At 42.8% G+C, this 19,096-nt stretch overlaps 1 protein-coding gene across 3 annotated transcripts in view; it reads left to right on the forward strand.

Annotated features, from left to right (window-relative positions):
- Positions 1 to 19,096, forward strand: part of LOC126236979 (organic cation transporter protein-like) — a 306,544-nt gene that overhangs the window by 85,030 nt on the left and 202,418 nt on the right. The window contains exon 1 of one of the 3 annotated variants that reach the window (XM_049946699.1): positions 16,944 to 17,106. The exons of the other annotated variants lie outside the window; for them this stretch is intronic. The gene's annotated coding sequence lies outside the window, so the exon portion shown is untranslated. Of the gene's footprint in view, positions 1 to 16,943; positions 17,107 to 19,096 lie in introns of those variants that run through there. 3 annotated transcript variants of the gene reach the window in all.

Consider the following 19,096-nt stretch of genomic DNA (forward strand, 5'->3'; position numbering starts at 1 on the left):
GTGTTTTAGTTTTAATTCTGTACTGCAAGCCATAGAGGGGGCTGTTTAACAACAGTTTCTTTATAGTGTCTCAGTTCTTTTCATCTAAGTGGCAGACAAGCAGGCAGGGAGCAGGGCGATCCCAGTAGGGAACAAATTTAAAAGTAATCTCGAATAAGTGAGACTATATTACAAATTACATAAAACCGACTGAAAGAGAACAGAACAGAATAATATAACGTAGAACTATAACTGTCAATGGAAATAAGAGTGAAAATAATAATAATGACCAAATTAATAATAAACACGAGATAAATTAACTTTTTCGGTGTTAGTAGTTTCCTCCATTGTTTCTCGGAAAAACAGTCTCATATTTAAAGGGTGAAAAGTAAACAAAATTCGTTTTCGTCTTTTTCTTCATTTTCCGTCGTTCCTCGGTTGCTTCAGAATTCATGGAGGTGTGTTCCGTCTATGTATTTAGTTCAAAAAATGGCTCTGAGCACTATGGGACTCAACTGCTGAGGTCATTAGTCCCCTAGAACTTAGAACTAGTTAAACCTAACTAACCTAAGGACATCACAAACATCCATGCCCGAGGCAGGATTCGAACCTGCGACCGTAGCGGTCTTGCGGTTCCAGACTGCAGCGCCTTTAACCGCACGGCCACTTCGGCCGGCTATGTATTTAGTTGCATACACGTGAACATACCTCCATAAAAATGCGTTATGTTCTACTTATGAATTTATTTCATTTTATGGGTCTAAATGTAAGAATCAAAAACTGCAGTGCATTAGTAGGTGTGGTCCTATTGGAGCTCATGTTATCCTACCTGTTTTCGAGCTATGGACTAAGTTAACCAGTTGCAGAGGAACCTACCCTTTTACGTGGTTCCTGGACCATTGTGTAATTTTCCAGTCTTTTATATTAACAGAGCTTTGCTAAACATGAAACGACAAAAAAAAAAAAAAAAAAAAAAAAAACCAACACACAACCAGTATCGACTGAAAATTAAACCCCAGACCTTTGAATTTTTGTTCAGCGATGGGAAAGGAAGGGGAAAACGACAATCATGGCTTATTAGTAGCGATCATTCCAGTGTTCACCTAAAATAATTTTGGAAAAGCGAAATCAGGGTTTCTGTGCCTGGTAACGAACACACTCTCCGTCTTCAGGCCACGAGTGGCCTACCGGGACCATCCGACCGCCATGTCATCCTCAGAGGAGGATGTGGATAGGAGGGGCGTGGGGTCAGCACACCGCTCTCCCGTTCGTTATGACGGTATTCTTGACCGAAGCCGCTACTATTCGGTCGAGTAGCTCCTCAATTGACGTCACGAGGCTGAGTGTACCCCGAAAAATGGCAACAGCGCATGGCGACTGGATGGTTACCCATCCAAGTGCCGGCCACTCCGAACAGCGCTTAATTTCGGTGATCTCACGGGAACCGGTGAATCCACTGCGGCAAGGCCGTTGCCCGCCTGGTAACAAGCTTGCATCTCTTTTCACTGGACCATCTTCCGTACTATCCAATGACTTAGAAACCTACAGTAATTTTTAACATGGTCAAATATACCCCAGATACTCTAATCCTGGTATCCCGACCTAAAGGAACAAAGTCTCCGACTCAGACATCGATACTGAGAGAGCACAACCGCTGACACCGTGCGGCCCGCGCTAGGAGGCGCTTCCAACACGTCAAGTGCTGCCCTCAATTTACGGCGCTTGGCCAGTATACTGGTTGATTCCCTTATGATGTTACAGACTCCCAGGAATGATGCAGAAGGGTAAATATATCAATTTAAGGTAAGGGACCCTGATGAAGAATGACCCGATACGAAGTTATAAGCTAAAATTGTTCTGATACCTCTGACAGCGGAGTAGATGTACCGGTACTTAGGGCAGGCAACTTTCAAAGGTGATAGTAAGGACCAAAGCAAGGAAAAAATGTCTAATAAACATGGGCTCTAAAATGCGTACATTAAGAGATACACGTTCAGTAGAAGGGACGTGTTTCACACCAGCGAGGATCAACAAGTGCTCAGAGCTCTTAAGCTAAGCACTTTAGAGTCCTTGTTTACAGAACTTTTTTTTTCTTATGTGGTCCAAACTACCACCCCTATAAGCTGCGAACCCTACAATCTTAGTAACCATAGTACCGGTACTTGTATTCCGCTATCAGAAGTATCAAAACAATGTTCGCTTATAACTTCCTATCCGGTCATTCTGGAACAGGGTCCCTTACCTCAGATTCATACATTTAGCGTTCTCTATCATCCCGAAGTTTCCAAAAACCTAAAAAACACCTTAGAGGAGATCGCTTTGAGAGCGATAAAGCAGTGCAAGCAGAGGTAAGAATGCGGTTCCGTCGACAAAGTCAAGCGTTCTACAGTCACGGTATCAACAAATTGGTCTCTCGTTAGAAGAAATGTGTTCGTCGCCAGGGTGACTATGTTAAGAAAAAAAATGTAGACATGAAGAACAAAGATGCAGAAAGTTAATAACGTTTGTTTTATTTAAAAATCTTCAAGAGTTTTCACATAAAAAATCGGAGGCATTATTTTCCAGCACCCTTTCGTACATTTCCAGCATACATTCTGTGTGAGCGACCAGGAGGATATCGACTTTCAGTTAGCGTCTCGCTTTTAAGTTGCTCCAAGGGTCGCATGAGAGCGGCACGGCAGGGTTTGCCGGTCACTGGGCCGCGCCATCTGTGAACGCTGACTATTCCTCGCTTCGGTTTACAATCGGGTACCCTACATACATGTATCAATTCCGTGTTACGAGATGGGAAAGAGATTGATAAATATGGCTTGATCTACGCAATCACTATCGTAATTCTCGTCATTTGAATAAGAAGTAATGAGTTGATCGGCCTGAACGTGACTTTAATCAGTGTCAGATGTAACCTGCATATAAATAAATGAAAAGTGTAAGGCTGGGAATGGCATGAATCTTTTCAATGCAAAGCCTGTGCAGCTTCACACTGGGTGCAACTGGGTTTCCGTAATGTACATGGATCATCTGTTAGCTGGGATGTTCCACAGACTGACGATTGCTTGACTTTTGTCTGCATTGAAAGCCAGTCGCTACTTCAGGGATAAGACTTCGGATAAAGTGCTAGAAGTTCGCACGCCATCTGAACGCCTTGTCGTCTGTATGCAGTGTGGGCTGGATCCAGTCAGTAATTCGAACGTCGGCTGTGAAAAGAATGTTCACGATCGGCCCCAGCAGCGAGAATTGCGGCACACCGGCGTTGATGCTGCTGTCTGAGATGATACCATTCAGAACACGTGTGTGAACTGTTCTTCTTTGCATATATACCCAGAAGAGACATCCTTGTGACGTGGACCATTGATTAGAAAGTTTGAAGAGGAGGCCATCATTCCATACGTTGTGGAAGACACGGGAGGAATCTAGGATGATGTTTCGAAGAATTCCAGCTTTCTGTTGCGTCCATCACCTGCTTCACCAACAAAAAAGTTGATGAGTTGTAGACTGCCCGTTCATGACCTACAATACTCTTCAGGGGTAAGGTTTTCTGCTTACGTATTTCACAGTAGTCGACACATCTATAGTCTCTCAAATAGTTTAGAGATCGTCAGCACTAGGGTGCTTGCTCCCTTCATGATATGCTGACTATCTCGGTATGTTTTGATGCATGGTACAGTGCCTACTGCAGTCTACGTCACTGAAGGGAGCTGTGATATAGAGGGCAGAGTTCAAGGACAGTAGCCTTAGGTCTGTTAGTCATGTCCTGGATCCTATGGGATATCAATACGCTGAAGCTTGCGGTCCATGTCTTTGGGTGTAATTGGATCAGTTGCATCATTGACGTCCGTAAAGCCAGAAAACATAAATGATTCAAATGGCTCTGAGCATTATGGGACTTAACGTCTGAGGTCATCAGTCCCCTAGAACTTAGAACTACTTAAACCTAACTAACCTAAGGACATCCATGCCCGAGGCAGGATTCGAACCTGCGACCATAGCGGTTGCTCGGCTCCAGACTGTAGCGCCTAGAACCGCACGGCCACTCCGGCCGGCCGAAGTCGTCTTCTCCCTCGTCCAACCTCCGAAATGTGATTTCACTTCCGTTTGACCTCTGTCTATTCGTAACGAATTCTTTTTTCCGCAGTATACCATTATTAATATTATTTATGTCAGTGGAATCGTATCCATGGACATGTACAGTTTGCAGAATACACTGAACTTCTCGATCATGTGCCTCCTTAGACAAGGGTAAACTGTCAAGACGATACAACATTAATCTAGAAGCCGCCATCTTGTACGCAAGAGGGTTGACGAGAACTGCGGTGTATGAGAATATCCGTCATTGCAGCCTTTCTAAAAATGTCAAACTCAATCCTTATATCCTGTAAGGAAATTTTTAGTTCTAAATAAGGTAGCCAGCCTACCTCACGGTGTTCTGTGGTAAACTGGTACTTTTCGTGTACAAAATTAATTTTATCAACAAAATCACAGTAATCCACCTTAGAACCGTTGTACAGCATCTGCATCTTAGTACAATTTTACTAGCGTAGGTAGGAAGCAGACCACCAGTATCACTTTCAAACTTAGTCATAAATATACTAGTAACGCAATATGACAACTGGGAGCCCATGGCCAGGCCATGCTTCTGAAAGTAGGTACGACTCCCCCAACGCGAAATAATTGTAGCTGAGCACTGTACTGAGGAGCTTGAGGGCATCGTCAGTCTTATCTGCAGGGCTTCCGCTGTAATTCCTCAAGTTGTGACCAATCATATCATGCGCAGTATCGACCGGAACGTTGATGTACACATTTTTTATATCTAATGATGCCATATGCGTGCCCTGCCGAATATTCAAATCTGACAGCTTATTATAAGTCTTCTCTGTTACGAATACTGAAGTTACTTGAGTGGGAATAATGCTCATTTAGACATTTTGTCAGTGCTTTCTCAGTCTGATACCTAACGCCCCCCGTCTTCCCGTGTCTGGGTTGAAATGTTTTACCGACGTCTGAATATTTCATATTTGTTGTCATAGAGCATTGATTATTAGGATAGGTACCTATTCTGTTATCATAATGACGATTTTACATTTCCTATCTTGTAGATGTACACATGAAGATGTGATCTGACATCATGAAACCGGTAGTATTTCTGTAAAAATTCATATACACCTGAAAGCGATTTATTTCAGAAACATGGATTACATCAGCTGCGGTTATTCTGAACATAAAACTATTTGACCTGTGTCTCGCGCCACTTACTCTAACTGTTGCCTACCCTGGTAACTGGTAACTCTGGGGTAAACAGAGCAATGGGGCCCTGCTTCTGCTTCTGACTCTCTCTAGATAAATTTGCATGCTTGATAAACCCTCTCTGTCGCTTGTTAACATAATACCGTTCGTGTTTGCTTTCGTCAGCCATGATAATCGCTATACTAATGGCTAGAGCGTTACGTGATAAACCGCTCATTGTCATTGCGCATAGTCCTGCCATCCTCTTTGTTACGTGCACACCACTATAGCCTAGAACAACAAGCGGCGTCACTAGTGGGTCCGGCGACTAGTGGGGCATTACAGCCTAAATTGTGGAGGCTGTTAGCCGACTGCAGCTGGCGACGCCACCAAGCTGCTTGTGGCGGGGTCCGACCATTGTCCTGGCAACTTGCGGTGGCCGAAAACCGTAACGTGGCGTTGCAGTGAATTCAACGTGGGTGACGGGTGGCGGCATTACTCGATCCATAGGATGCGCGTGCTCAGCCCTATTCTTCAATAGCTTGTCTTCTACAATACGGTATAGAAAGTGTTTGTCGTAGTGCTCTACGAAATTGTTGTATTTTTTATAAATATGGAAATAGCAGATAGTACTGCGCGTTTTAACATATCAAAATTGTACTGTTTCTTGCGGTATACATACACATATTCAAATAAATATTTAGTTGTTTTTACCACCTGATTTAGTACTTGTTACTGTTGTTACTGGTCTGTAACAATATTTTTCAAAAACTGTCAATTGTCAATTGTGGTGATGTGTGTGTGAGTTGAGTTTGCGTAAATGTTTTTGTGTGTTTATGTTGTCTATTTTCGACGAAGGCCTTGTTGGCCGAAAGTTCGCTTTCCGACAGTCTTTTCGCTGTGTCTGTCTGCGACTCAGCATCTCCGCTATATAGTGAATAGCAACTATCCTTTTCATAATAGCGTCACATTCAGTCCTGAATTTTCCATTGTTTGATCTAATTAATTACAGAAGATAACTTATAATAAGTGAAGTAACGACTAAGACAGGCGGTGTAGCCGCGCGGTCTTGGGCGCCTAGCTACGGTTCGCGCGGCTCCCCCCGTTGGAGGTTCGCGTCCTCCCTCGGGCGTGGGTGTGTGTGTTGTCCTTATCGTAAGTTTGTTTAAATTAGATTAAGTAGTGTGTAAGACTAGGGACTGATGACCTCAGCCGTTTGGTCCCATAGATACTAACCACCACCACCAGAAATTACCACAGTCTGTGTACCAAGTTTCCTTCTGCTGAAAAACTCTTGTTTAGTTCTTTATCAATTCACATTATATCTTATTTTATGTTGCCAAGCCAAACAATAAGGATTTTGACATCTAACTGAAAAGTGTAGTTTCATCCTCACTTAGTCAAACAAAGTACAAAAAAATGGTTCAAATGGCTCTGAGCACTATGGGACTCAACTGCTGTGGTCATTAGTCCCCTAGAACTTAGAACTACTTAAACCTAACTAACCTAAGGACATCACAAACATCCATGCCCGAGGCAGGATTCGAACCTGCGACCGTAGCAGTCGCACGGTTCCGGACTGCGCGCCTAGAACCGCGAGACCACCGCGGCCGGCAACAAAGTACAGAGCAATTAAAAATTAATGTAGGCATTACAAAGACCAACTAAGTGGTGACGAAGGGGTTGCCTAACACTTAGGTGATAGAGCAGTAGGGGGCTGCATTGGTGTGTCTGTTTCTGACAGGCAGATTTTGAGCGTGTTCACCAAAGGTGCGTGGGTGGCACCGAACGTGTTGCCGAAGTGAGGGATCTTAAAGAGACCATCTGCCGTTTTATTCACGCACATGTTAATGTTGAAGCCCCCTCCCCATCCCCCCACCACCCCCACCCCCTCCCTCCATGATCACGCCCTTTGCTGCTTCGGATCACGTTCAGATTTCGTTGAATGGTTATGAACGGTCCCTACTGGTTCATTGAGGATGCGGTCCCATAATGTCCTCAGAAAACTGTTGAAACACCCAAGGGTGTTAGCAGTATGAAAGATTGTCGAGGACGTCTTCATGTTGCTCATCGCACTGCGAACTGACTTTTTCACCCGCAAAGTATGTGGAAATCAGCGCTCAATTCCATGAGGCATTTTCGTGTCGATTTTGAGCGGTCATGTGTCTGAAATGTTTTCCTCGGTCATTCATAAGAAAACCGCGTGGTTTCAACGCTGGGTGCCGCTGTTCTGACCTCCATCACAGAGGTGTCAAAACAAGGCGTGAGACGTGGATAAGAGGGGCTTTGACGACATTCTCATCGTGCAACACGTCCACCGTTGCGTTGGACAGAACTGTGGTGAAATTTGGTGCCAACGTGAAAAAATTAATCCACCTTCTGTTGCGAATAAATTTTGATAGTAAAGAGATAATAAAAAAATACCTTGCAAGACACTGAAGTTTTACAGCATGAAAACGGCAAATGTAGTAAGAGATAAACATTTTTGCTTTTATCATTTTCTGAGGGGTTCAACGAGAAAAGGTACCGTAATAGTTTGAAATTATGTCTAAAGTTTATTGAAACCCACTAAGTGCCTCATTCTCACTGGATGAATAGAGTCTGGGTAACTTGCGCGCCTGAAGTTCCACTACCTGAGGACATATACTCAGTTTCCAGCTTTAATACTTGTTTCGCTGTGATGAACCTTAAACGTAAAGTTACACCACTTAATGAGTAGATTACATAGCATTTTAAAATTTTAAACTCGGTCAATAAGTATATTAAATATTGAAAATAATACTCTTTGTTGCTCAAATATTGAAAATAATACTCTTTGTTGCTCCTTGAAGTTATTTAGCCATTTACCAATAGCGATACGTCTCGTCTTGTTCACACGGAAAACACTCAAGCAATAATCCATTTCATGCAACACATTCTAAAGCATATTTGGAGTAACTGACAACAGAAAATTAGAAATGCATGTTTTCAGTCCTGGATTTGTTTTCAGCATAGCAGGCAGTATCCATAGTCTTCAACGGAATCACATAAGAAGAAATCCATTGAGTATCGAGTCCGTAGATCCAGGTGGCCAAAAGCATAACACCGTGTCCTCACGTCCTATGCGTCAGATTCAAAGGTTTGGAAAATGTTGATTTAAAAATGTGCAAACCTCCATACCGTAATAGAGGGTGCTTCGTCTTTCTGAAAGGTATAATCTATAGAATCCATATCAAGCTGCGGCGACAGCTACTGCTCAAACACGTCCAGGTAAATCAATGGTTGCTAGGGCAGCAGAATGCTGTTAGTACGGGATCTGCAATTTTCACTCACGACGTAGAACTTTTCACTTTTGCACCAGCGCTCATACGTCGGCTTCCGATTCACTGTGCATGCGCAACGATCGAAATTTTGAGTTTCTTTTTTTTTTTTTTTTTTTTGCATTCTGTGTATCCATGTATCGCCAGGCATTACATAGTTATAAAAAATGGTTCAAATGGCTCTGAGCACTATGGGACTCAACTGCTGAGGTCATAAGTCCCCTAGAACTTAGAACTACTTAAACCTAACTAACCTAAGGACATCACACACATCCATGCCCGAGGCAGGATTCGAACCCGCGACCGTAGCGGTCGCGCGGTTCCGGACTGTAGCGCCTAGAACCGCTTGGCCACTCCGGCCGGCATAGTTATAGAATTTGTAAATGCTATTTTTGAATTGCCCTGTGAAACATAAGCTTCCAGTCAGTCATGTAGCATACATAGGATGATTTCGCATTTTTCTAACCCTTTTTGCTTTTCTTTTTTAAAATAAATGCAAGAAGGAGAAGTTGTTCATAGGAGGCCATTATTTCAGTTGATTGTTTCCGGATGAGAAGTGAGCAATTGTTCAAAGGTTACGACAGCTGTAGGCAGTTCATAAATCCTCTGGCAACTATCAGCGTCAGTAGTGACGTCACAAGTTGCGGCACTAGTTGCCTCGACTAATGGCGCCATAGCTTGTCTGAGCCGGATTATGGACGATTACTGGCACGTGTATCATAATTCAAGTCCGCTGCAGTCGCCGTTGAACTGTTGAGATAGAGTGAATCACAATGGTTTCAACGATGCAGCGTCGAGCTAGCACTGACAGACGAAACTGTATGCCACGATGTCCATATGAGCAATACAGCGGCCATACCGTGCTTGAATCACATTGCATCGTTCAGCACCATCTGATCACTGTGTAGTACTTACTGGTTTCACACGACCATCACTCCATCATTGTCGTACCAAAATGCTGTTGTGTCACAAACCCATTTCCAGATGACGAATCATGCAGTGTTTCCATTCGTTCAGATTTTTGCGGGTAAGTCTTGTTTTTTAACAAAATGTCCCGTGTGTCAGAATCCTGTTTGGAGTCAAGGAAATGTCTCAGATATTCGCATTATGCCTTGTACTCTATCCCAATACAATACTTTGTGTGCCTGAGGTTTTGGAATATTAGCATTATGCTACATTCGCACACACAAATTAATCCATTTTGGCCCTCAGATCCGATATATAATATGGATTTTTCGCAAACTCGACGGAAGCATGATCTTGTAAATGCCTTCATGTTCTTTTCTTGGATGTGTTGTACAGATGTTTTCTGTTTTCACTGCCTGCAGCAGCGACATTTGTAAACCATGTCTTAATGTTATCTGTGTTACTCACAGGGAAACGCAAGACCGGTCTGATTAATAATTTCGTGTTAAAGGATACGGTGACGATGCTGAGTGCACAATTCATAGTGCGAGATTTAGCATTGGACATGGACCAACGTCCTTGTACTGAATAACGTGAAGTCAGACATACATAAAGGTACTCTTCTGATTAACTCTTCTCAAGTGGATCTTCATAACTACTTTTTGCTAAAAATTGTTTTAGACGAGGAGAACCAAATTTCCTTAATCTGCCATTGCCTCCTTGCCCCTTCGAGGCCATTACTCGTCGGAACTGTAACAACAATCAAATTATTGGATGAAAGTCGATGCTGTTGCACTAAAAAAGGGTCATGGACTGTGCGGCTGATCCCGGCGGAGGTTCGAATCCTCCCTCGGGCATGGGTGTGTATGTGTGTGTTTGTCCTTAGGATAATTTAGGTTAAGTAGTGTGTAAGCTTAGGGACTGATGACCTTAGCAGTTAAGTCCCATAAGATTTCACTCATATTTGAATTAAAAAAAGCGAAACTGGTTTAATATGCTGGCACAGGCTAAGGATATAAAAAGAATCGATTATCCTTATTCGTTATCTTCCAAAAGACAAAAAAAGTACTACGTCAGTCAACTGGACCAACTGGATGAAAAAAAGCGAGACGACACTTCAATTCTAAAAGAAAAACGTCCTCTTTCATCATGGCAATACACCTCACAATGTTGCTTTCTCGAAGGGAAATACGATTTATACACCGACCGTCCAAAAAATTTCCGAGACCGATTCTGTTCCTTGCGTATAATCGACCCCAGCGCAGTAACTATTGAGAGAGCTTGAACTAAAACCTGTAAATAAGTGTGCATTCAACCAGTAGTTGTGAACCGGCAGTGTTTAATAGTGGACGTGCGGCCATAGCATGTCACCTTTGTTGTGTCACCAATCGCAATGGTGCAACATCTGTAAATCAAGTAGTCAAGACACTATCAAAACGGTTTTGAAGGAGAGAAAAGAGTGTACAAAGTTTGTCCCATACACCCTGACTGCCGAACAAAAACAACTACGTGCTCGTCGGCTGCCGCAATTTCACTAAAATACAAAGCAATGACAGCCACGCTAACGAAGCTTGGTGGTATCAGTAAAAACCTACCACAAAAAAACAAAGTGCAAAAATTCACATGAAAGGTCAAAGCTTTGACGAGATAACAGACATAACAACTATCTTAACTTACCTCTATTTTTATGAATCTAGTATCGAAACTTTTTGGAGTGATTGAATATGAAGTATAAATTAATGAAACAGTCATCCCAGTCATCCCCTTCTGATTTCCACCTTTTCCACAAACCTTAAAAAAATGTTAAATGTTGCTGGAAAAAATTCTGAGCCCATAGGAAAGATATACAAAACCTTGGAATCTTGAAAATGTGCCAGAATCGTTCTTTACGTAGTGTACCTACATACTCGAAAAACAGTGGACAAAGCACATTTAGTTGACGTCGAGAAAGAAATGCAATTGGGCGTACATTGCTGTTCTGACCTCGTAGAAATTCAGGTACTGTAATTCTAGTCATTCCGTGGCGGATCTGAAGACAAGCTGTCGGTTTAGTGGAGCCATTTCCCTATACTAAATTCATCATTATTTCCTGCCAGAATCTCAAACACTAGAAAACCTGCTGTCCCCTTTATCCGACATACACGTCAGCTGGTTAGCGTTAGGTAGGACAGCGCGCTCCCGCGTCATAAACTTTAACGTAGCATTGGGCCGCTCCATAGACTTTAATGTAATGGTAATACATGTCGGAATTTAAAGCTGGTGTCCTCAGATCTAACATTCTCACGCTGATGTAACCGGAATCTTTTCATCAGTGTGACTATGGGAAAACTGATTAACTGAAGTATTGTATACCACAATTTTACAATTTGAGAAGTTCTTGAAATGATATCAAACTGAAGCAGAACTATAAGCCTATTCGATGGGACGTCAGGTAATCAGTGGCTGGTCAACATTAATGATTTTGTTGTTGTTCTTGATATTTTCTTGGGTAATGAAAATTCTATAAGTTTTTGGGATTGCAGCTGATGTCGACGTCGACGTCAACGTCATCCAGCTCCAACCCCGAAACTTTATGGAACAGTTATTTCATTGTTGGCCTGGTGCTGGGAGAAGGGGGGAGGACTGTGTTTAAATGATAAGCAACTGAAAGTGAGAGACGTTGCACGAAACTTAATTTCTTGTTGTGTATATCTCCTTTACGGTGGGTTTCGTACAAGATGGCAGTTATCAAGTATCCTGATGTTCTGTCCCCTGTTAGAGATGGAAGAGATGCAAGCTGGTAGGCTTATTTGTATGATGCAGCGATTGTTCTGACTTTTAATCTGGAGGAACAAAATTTGTTTCTTGTAGCATCCAATACTGACAATAATCCGTAATTTCCTGATTTATTATTACGACTTTCTTCTGTAGATTTAATTGCATTTTATCATTACATTTTAAAATACCCTACTGGCCATTAAAATTGCTACACCAAGAAGAAATGCAGATGATAAACGGATATTCATTGGACAAATATATTATACAAGAACTGACATGTGATTACATTTTCACGCAATTTGGGTGCATAGACACTGAGAAATCAGTACCCAGAACAACCACCTATGGCCGTAATAACGGCCTTCACACGCCTAGGCATTGAGTCAGACAGAGCTTGGATGGCGTGTACAGGTATAGCTGCCCATGCAGCTTCAACACCGATACCACAGTTCATCAAGAGTAGTGATTGGCGTATTGTGACGAGCCAGTTGCTCGGCCACCATTGACCAGGCGTTTTCAGTTGGTGAGAGATCTGGAGAGTGTGCTGGCCAGGGCAGCAGTCGAACATTTTCCGTATCCAGAAAGGCCCGTACAGGACCTGCAACATGCGGTCGTACATTATCCTGCTGAAATGTAGGGTTTCGCAGTGATCGAATGAAGGGTAGAGCCACGGGTCGTAACACATCTGAAATGTAACGTCCACTGTTCAAAGTGCCGTCAATGCGAACAAGAGATGACCGAGACGTGTAACCAATGGCACCTCATACCATCACGCCGGGTGATACGCCAGTATGGCGATGACGAAAACAGGCTTCCAATGTGCGTTCACTGCGATGTCGCCAAACACGAATGCGACCATCATGATGCTGTAAACAGAACCTGGATTCATCCGAAAAAATGACGTTTGGCCATTCGTGCACCCAGGTTCGTCGTTGAGTACACCATCGCAGGCGGTCCTGTCTGTCATGCAGCGTCAAGGGTAACAGCAGCCATGGTCTCCGAGCTGATAGTCCATGCTGCTACAAACGTCGTAGAACTGTTCGTGCAGATGGTTGTTGTCTTGCAAACGTCGCGATCTGTTGACTCAGGGATCGAGACGTGGCTGCACGATCCGTTACAGCCATGCGGATAAGATACATGTCATCTCGACTGCTAGTGGTACGAGACCGTTGGGTTCAAATGGCTCTGAGCACTATGGAACTTAACATCGATGGCATCAGTCCCCTAAAACTACTTAAACCTAACTAACCTAAGGACATCACACAACACCCAGTCATCACGAGGCAGAGAAAATCCCTGACCCCGCCGGGAAGCGAACCCGGGAACCCGGGCGTGGGTAGCGAGAACGCTACCGCACGACCACGAGCTGCGGACAGACCGTTGGGATCCAGCACGGCGTTCCGTATTACCCTCCTGAACCCACCGATTCCATATTCTGCTAACAGTCATTGGATCTCGACCAACGCGAGCAGCACTGTGGCGATACGATAAACCAAATCGCGATAGGCTACAATCCGACCTTTATCAAAGTCTGAAACGTGATGGTACGCATTTCTTCTCCTTACACGAGGCATTACAACAGCGTTTCACCAGGCAACGCCGGTCAACTGCCGTTTGTGTATGAGAAATCGGTTGGAAACTTTCCTCATGTCAGCATGTTGTAGGTGTCGCCACCGGCGCCAACCTTGTGTGAATGCATATCACAGCATCTTCTTCCTGTCGGTTAAATTTCGCGTCTGTAGCATGTCATCTTCGTGGTGTAGCAATTTTAATGGCCAGCAGTGTAATTGTCATGCAAACACTTTCAAACTTTCATGTGATAATTATGACAATAAGATCGGTGACCACTCTTTAAATTGCCATAATAAATTGAAGTCTACTTGGGAATAGGAAAGAGAAGCGACAAAAATTACAGAAGTGTAAGGCTATAAACAGTACCATCATAGGAAGCACAGAAGTGATAACACCATGTAACTCATACATACCAGGTACCGCAGGGTGCAGTTTGTCAAAAACTGTAAGAATGATACAAAATTAATGTAAAAGTACGAGGGATGGTTAGCGTTGTATCATTCATACCACTGATGACGAACCACACCTTACGACTCCAATTATGTATGTGTTACATAATGTTTCGATTTTTTTAATTTTTTCTCTGATGGTTTTGTTTATAATGTTACAGTTTTGTAATTCCTGTTGCCTCTATTTCCTGTTCGAACTTGGAGCCCTGAAGATAAAGTGCCGGGCTGACGCCTTGTCATACGATCCGCGATTCTTTGTATTAAAAAATGAAATGATCAAGGCTTTTTTCATTTTTTAGTACAAAGAATCACAGATCGTATGACAAGGCGTCCATATTTAAATTGCATTCGACACTCCATACCTTGTCGACGAATGTATTGGATGATATGCCTTCCTGCTTTGTTTCTCAATGGGTTTTTTAATTAAATATATCCGTCTTATTATCGACCAGGTACTTTTCCTCAACATTCCAGGAGTATGAGGGATTCTTTCAGTGCCTTTCCTGTCCTCACAATAAGACGCAAATAGTTGTGATTTTCATTCTTGAGATTTATTTCATTCAAAACCGAGCCAGCTGATATCCTCGCAATTCACGATGTTCTCAGGATTCTTCTTTACATCTAGAATTTGTGCATGTCAGTTATTCGACACTTAGTCCGTATCACTATCCAACTTCCATATCACAAATGGAACACTACAGCCCTGTTCGGACCATCGTTTACGTTGAAATTTCATGGTTACAAGTACGATGCACACTGTTCACTAAGCCCAGGAAGATTATATAAGAATTCGCTTCCACTCATTCCCATTCTATTTTAAACTTTCAATTGGCTCTGGCGACGTGCGAAAAGAATGAAATTTTAGTTCGTTGTACACTGAAGAAAAAAATCGCATAAAAAATAATCGGAGTAATAAAATTTCGGAAATACATTTTTCTAGGTGACATAATAAAGTGATTAACATTGCAAGATCACAGGTTAATGAAAGCGCGACATAAGCCACTGCAAAATCGAAATGCTCGTACATTAATAATCGGTGCAAACGCCACAATGTCGAACGCAAGCATGCAATCATGCATGTATTGTGATATACAGGCGCCGGTTGTCAGTTTGTGGCATCGGATTCCATGCCTGTTGCATTTGGTCAGACAATATAGGGACGGTTAAGGTGGTTGTGGATGACGCTGGACTTCTTGTCCGTTAACGTCCCATAGTGCTCGTCTGGAGACAGAGCCTGCTATCGAGCAGGCCAAAGCAACATGTCGGTACTCTGCAGAGCATGTTGGGTCCCAACAGCGATATGTTGTCGAGTGTTATCCCGTTGGAAAACACTCCCTGGAATGCTGTTCATGAATGGCAGCACTACAAGACGAATCACCAAAATAACGTAAAAATTTGCAGTCAACGTGCGTAGGATAACCGCGAGAGTGCTCCTGATGGCATACAAAATCACATCGCAGACCGTAATACCAGGTGTAGGTCCGGTGTGTCCAGCATGCAGACAGGTTGGTTGCAGGTCCTCAACTGGCTTCCCCCTACCCAACACACGGATATCACTGGCACAGGGGCAGAACCAGCTTTCATCAGAAAACCCACGGACCTCCACCCCGCCCTCCAATGACCTCTCGTTTGACACCACTGAAGTCGCAAATAGCTGTGTTTTGGGTTCAGTGGAATGCACACTACAGGGCGTGTGGCTCGGAGCTGTCTTTGAAGTAATCGATATGTAACATTTCGTTGTGTCAGTATAGTGCCAACTGATCTCAAATTGCTGCTTCAGATGCGGTACGATGTGCCAGAGCCAAACACCAAACACGATGGTCTTCCTTCTCGGTAGCACCGCGTGGCCATCCGGAGCCTGGTCTTCTTGCGACCGTACATTCCCCTGACCACTGTTGCCAGCAGTTATGTACAGTGGCTACATTCCTGCCAAGTCTTGTTGCAATATCGCGTAAGGAACATTCAGTTTCTCGCAGTACAAATACTCGACCTTATTCAAACTCATTGAGGTGTTCATAATGGCATCTATCTCGCCCTAAAGCCATTCTTGACTAACATCAACTCACCGCGTCCAATGTCAAAGCTAACTGACGCTCACGTGCGCTCCAGCGTTTATTTAAAGCAAACCTGATTTGCGTCTTCATAGTGGCGCTACTAGCGCCACTTTTATGAGACTGGAGCGAAATTTGAATAGACATCATGTTTCAGATATAGAAACACATCTACCAACTTTCGTTTATGCCACACAACGCCTTCTTGGTGTTGCGATTTCTCTTCTGTCAGTGTATTAGGATACTTACTCGCTTAATAACATTCATCGTGTAATATTGATAATGATAAATGTCCGCTCTATCTAATCATTGCAATTACAATTTATTAAATGAGTGTAGAAATCGCCTAAACACTACAGCAACATTTGAATAGTTCTTACCGCCTCCGATCCATGCTCTACACGAGGCACAAAGCGCCTAGGGAAAACAACAGGCGCGCCCTGTGACGTCAGAGCCTAAGCCTACAACATGCAGTGCTTACAGAAGACGTTCACCATTCGGCTTCCAGATATAATTTCTTATGCAACGCTACAATGAATTACAATCGCGGCAAGCATTATTTGTGTTGAGACACAAGCGGTCTGAGGATGCTTAATAGGGGGAGGGTGGGGAAGGTGGGGGAGAGGGGCGGCAAGCGCCTGCGCAGGACGCAGACGCACAAGAAGGCGTGACCGCTCTGTTGGGCCTGTACATCTTCTGCGCGCTCACTCCTCGCCGGTGGCTCCAAAGACAGTGGACGCTGGCGCGGAGGAGTAGCCTGCCCTTCTGCTAGTGGCGTACACACTATTGTCGTCTAAAACTGTCACTCATAAGCTGCTAGCTGATATTTGAATTTAGGAAACGATATAAGGAAGATTTCGTAAAGCAAAGGTAAGTGGACTAATGACATTAGTTGCAAGATACATGCAAGGGTGTACTATGAGACATCAGTATTTTGTGCTATTAATTTTTGCAAGACTTCAATAAGAAAACCCACTCGTGATGAGCTGCGAAAGATCCGTTCTGCTTTCTTCCTGTAGTCGTGCATGAAAAGTCTGCTGGTATAAAAACAAATTGTTGTGAGACCCGCTGTCACCCTAAATCACTCACATGTGTGTGTCTGTTTACACGTTATTAATACCGTCCAATCAATAATCATAACAACAGCCTTATTACGAGGTTTATTGCAAAGGTAAATAAACCGAGCGAGGTGGCGCAGTGGTTAGCACACTGGACTCGCATTCGGGAGGACGACGGTTCAATCCCGTCTCCAGGCATCCTGATTTAGGTTTTCCGTGATTTCCCTAAATCGCTTCAGGCAAATGCCGGGATGGTTCCTTTGATAGGGCACGGCCGATTTCCTTCCCAATCCTTCCCTAACCCGAGCATGAGCTCCGTCTCTAATGACCTCGTTGTCGACGGGACGTTAAACACTAACCACCACCACCACCACCACCAAAGGTAAATAAAGCACTGAAAATATATTTATACCTCTATATTTGCATATTTTGTCAGTTTTTGTTTTGAATGTACTCTTAGTTTATTTTTCATGCAGTCGCTACAGATAACCATACTTTTCGTTTTTACGCGAATAGAGAAAGCTCAGGTTCGTTTCCTGTTCCGAAACACAGCTTTAGCTTGTCAGGAAAATTGATTAGAGTGTTCGTTACAGTGTAGAGTGATGTACGCAGGGATAACAGCCTGTTATTACATGAAACATTGAAGTCTTTATTTCCTATCGCTTGCTTCTTTTCTGTTCATGCGGCTGAAAACTGCTGGCGATGAGCTACAAAAGATATGATCTGCTTTGTTCGTGTAGTCCTGACAGAAAAGTCTGCTGTTATCATAAAAACATAATAAAGTCAGTTGTCAACCGTCTTCAACAATGTTTTGAGCACAAAAAAATATTGTAGTTACAGATTCCATGTTCCTTTCACAGCAGCAATAGGATTCTCATTGCTTTCCGGAGAATATACGAACAAGCTTTCAAGTTCAGTTTTATCTGTCACACATCTTTGTCAATAGGTTAAGAGTAAAACAAACTGCTAGTAGCATCAGTCTCCCTTTCTGAGATAAAGTTGATTTTGATGAAGACTGCGGGAGATAATTGCTTGTTTCGATATTATAACTACGAAAATCGTTATTACATCTAAACCATAATGGCTTACATCAGATTCAATCATCAAAAATCTGATTACAAAAAGTAATAGTCTACAAGACGTTCATGGATATTATTATTCTTAGGGCGCGCATTTTTCAAACGAAAACTTTTCTGTCTTAAAGATTACATATACTGAAATATTTTCTATAGGAAATTATTGAAAGAAAATCAGCAATCCACCTAACTTGCTGATTTGTGTCTCTGTGAGAGTTGGAATGATGAGAACTGCAGAACTGGTTGAAATGAGTTACTAAACTAATTCCAAAATACGGCTTTTTTTAGTTTAAATTCTCATCTAAAGTTTTTGAGATCGTGCTCTTATGCATTTACTACATTTATCGTTTATATTGCATCCCTTACTGCGCCGAACAGAGCACTCTGTCGAACTTAAGTATGTATGAGAGCACTTGCAGAAAATCAGTCAGTCACTATTTTAAAGTCCAATTTATAAGAATTAAATCAAGCTCTGTGAAAGTTAACAGATTAGATCAGCGTGTTTGGCTAGCACTCAAGCACAGATCCTTGCTCGCAACAGACGCATCCCAACAGTTTTAACATATCAAGCACTTGCACGTACTTCAGATTTCTTCTACTGATGAATATCTTCTAGGAATGATTATAATGCTCTTTTCATTTGCAAAAAAGAACTAAATATGTTGTGTGTTAATTGGAAGATCATTTACACAGTCAAAGACAAAAATAACGAAGGATTGTGCGTTA

Source organism: Schistocerca nitens, chromosome 2 (assembly GCF_023898315.1).
Source record: "Schistocerca nitens isolate TAMUIC-IGC-003100 chromosome 2, iqSchNite1.1, whole genome shotgun sequence".
Taxonomy (NCBI): Eukaryota; Metazoa; Arthropoda; class Insecta; order Orthoptera; family Acrididae; genus Schistocerca; species Schistocerca nitens.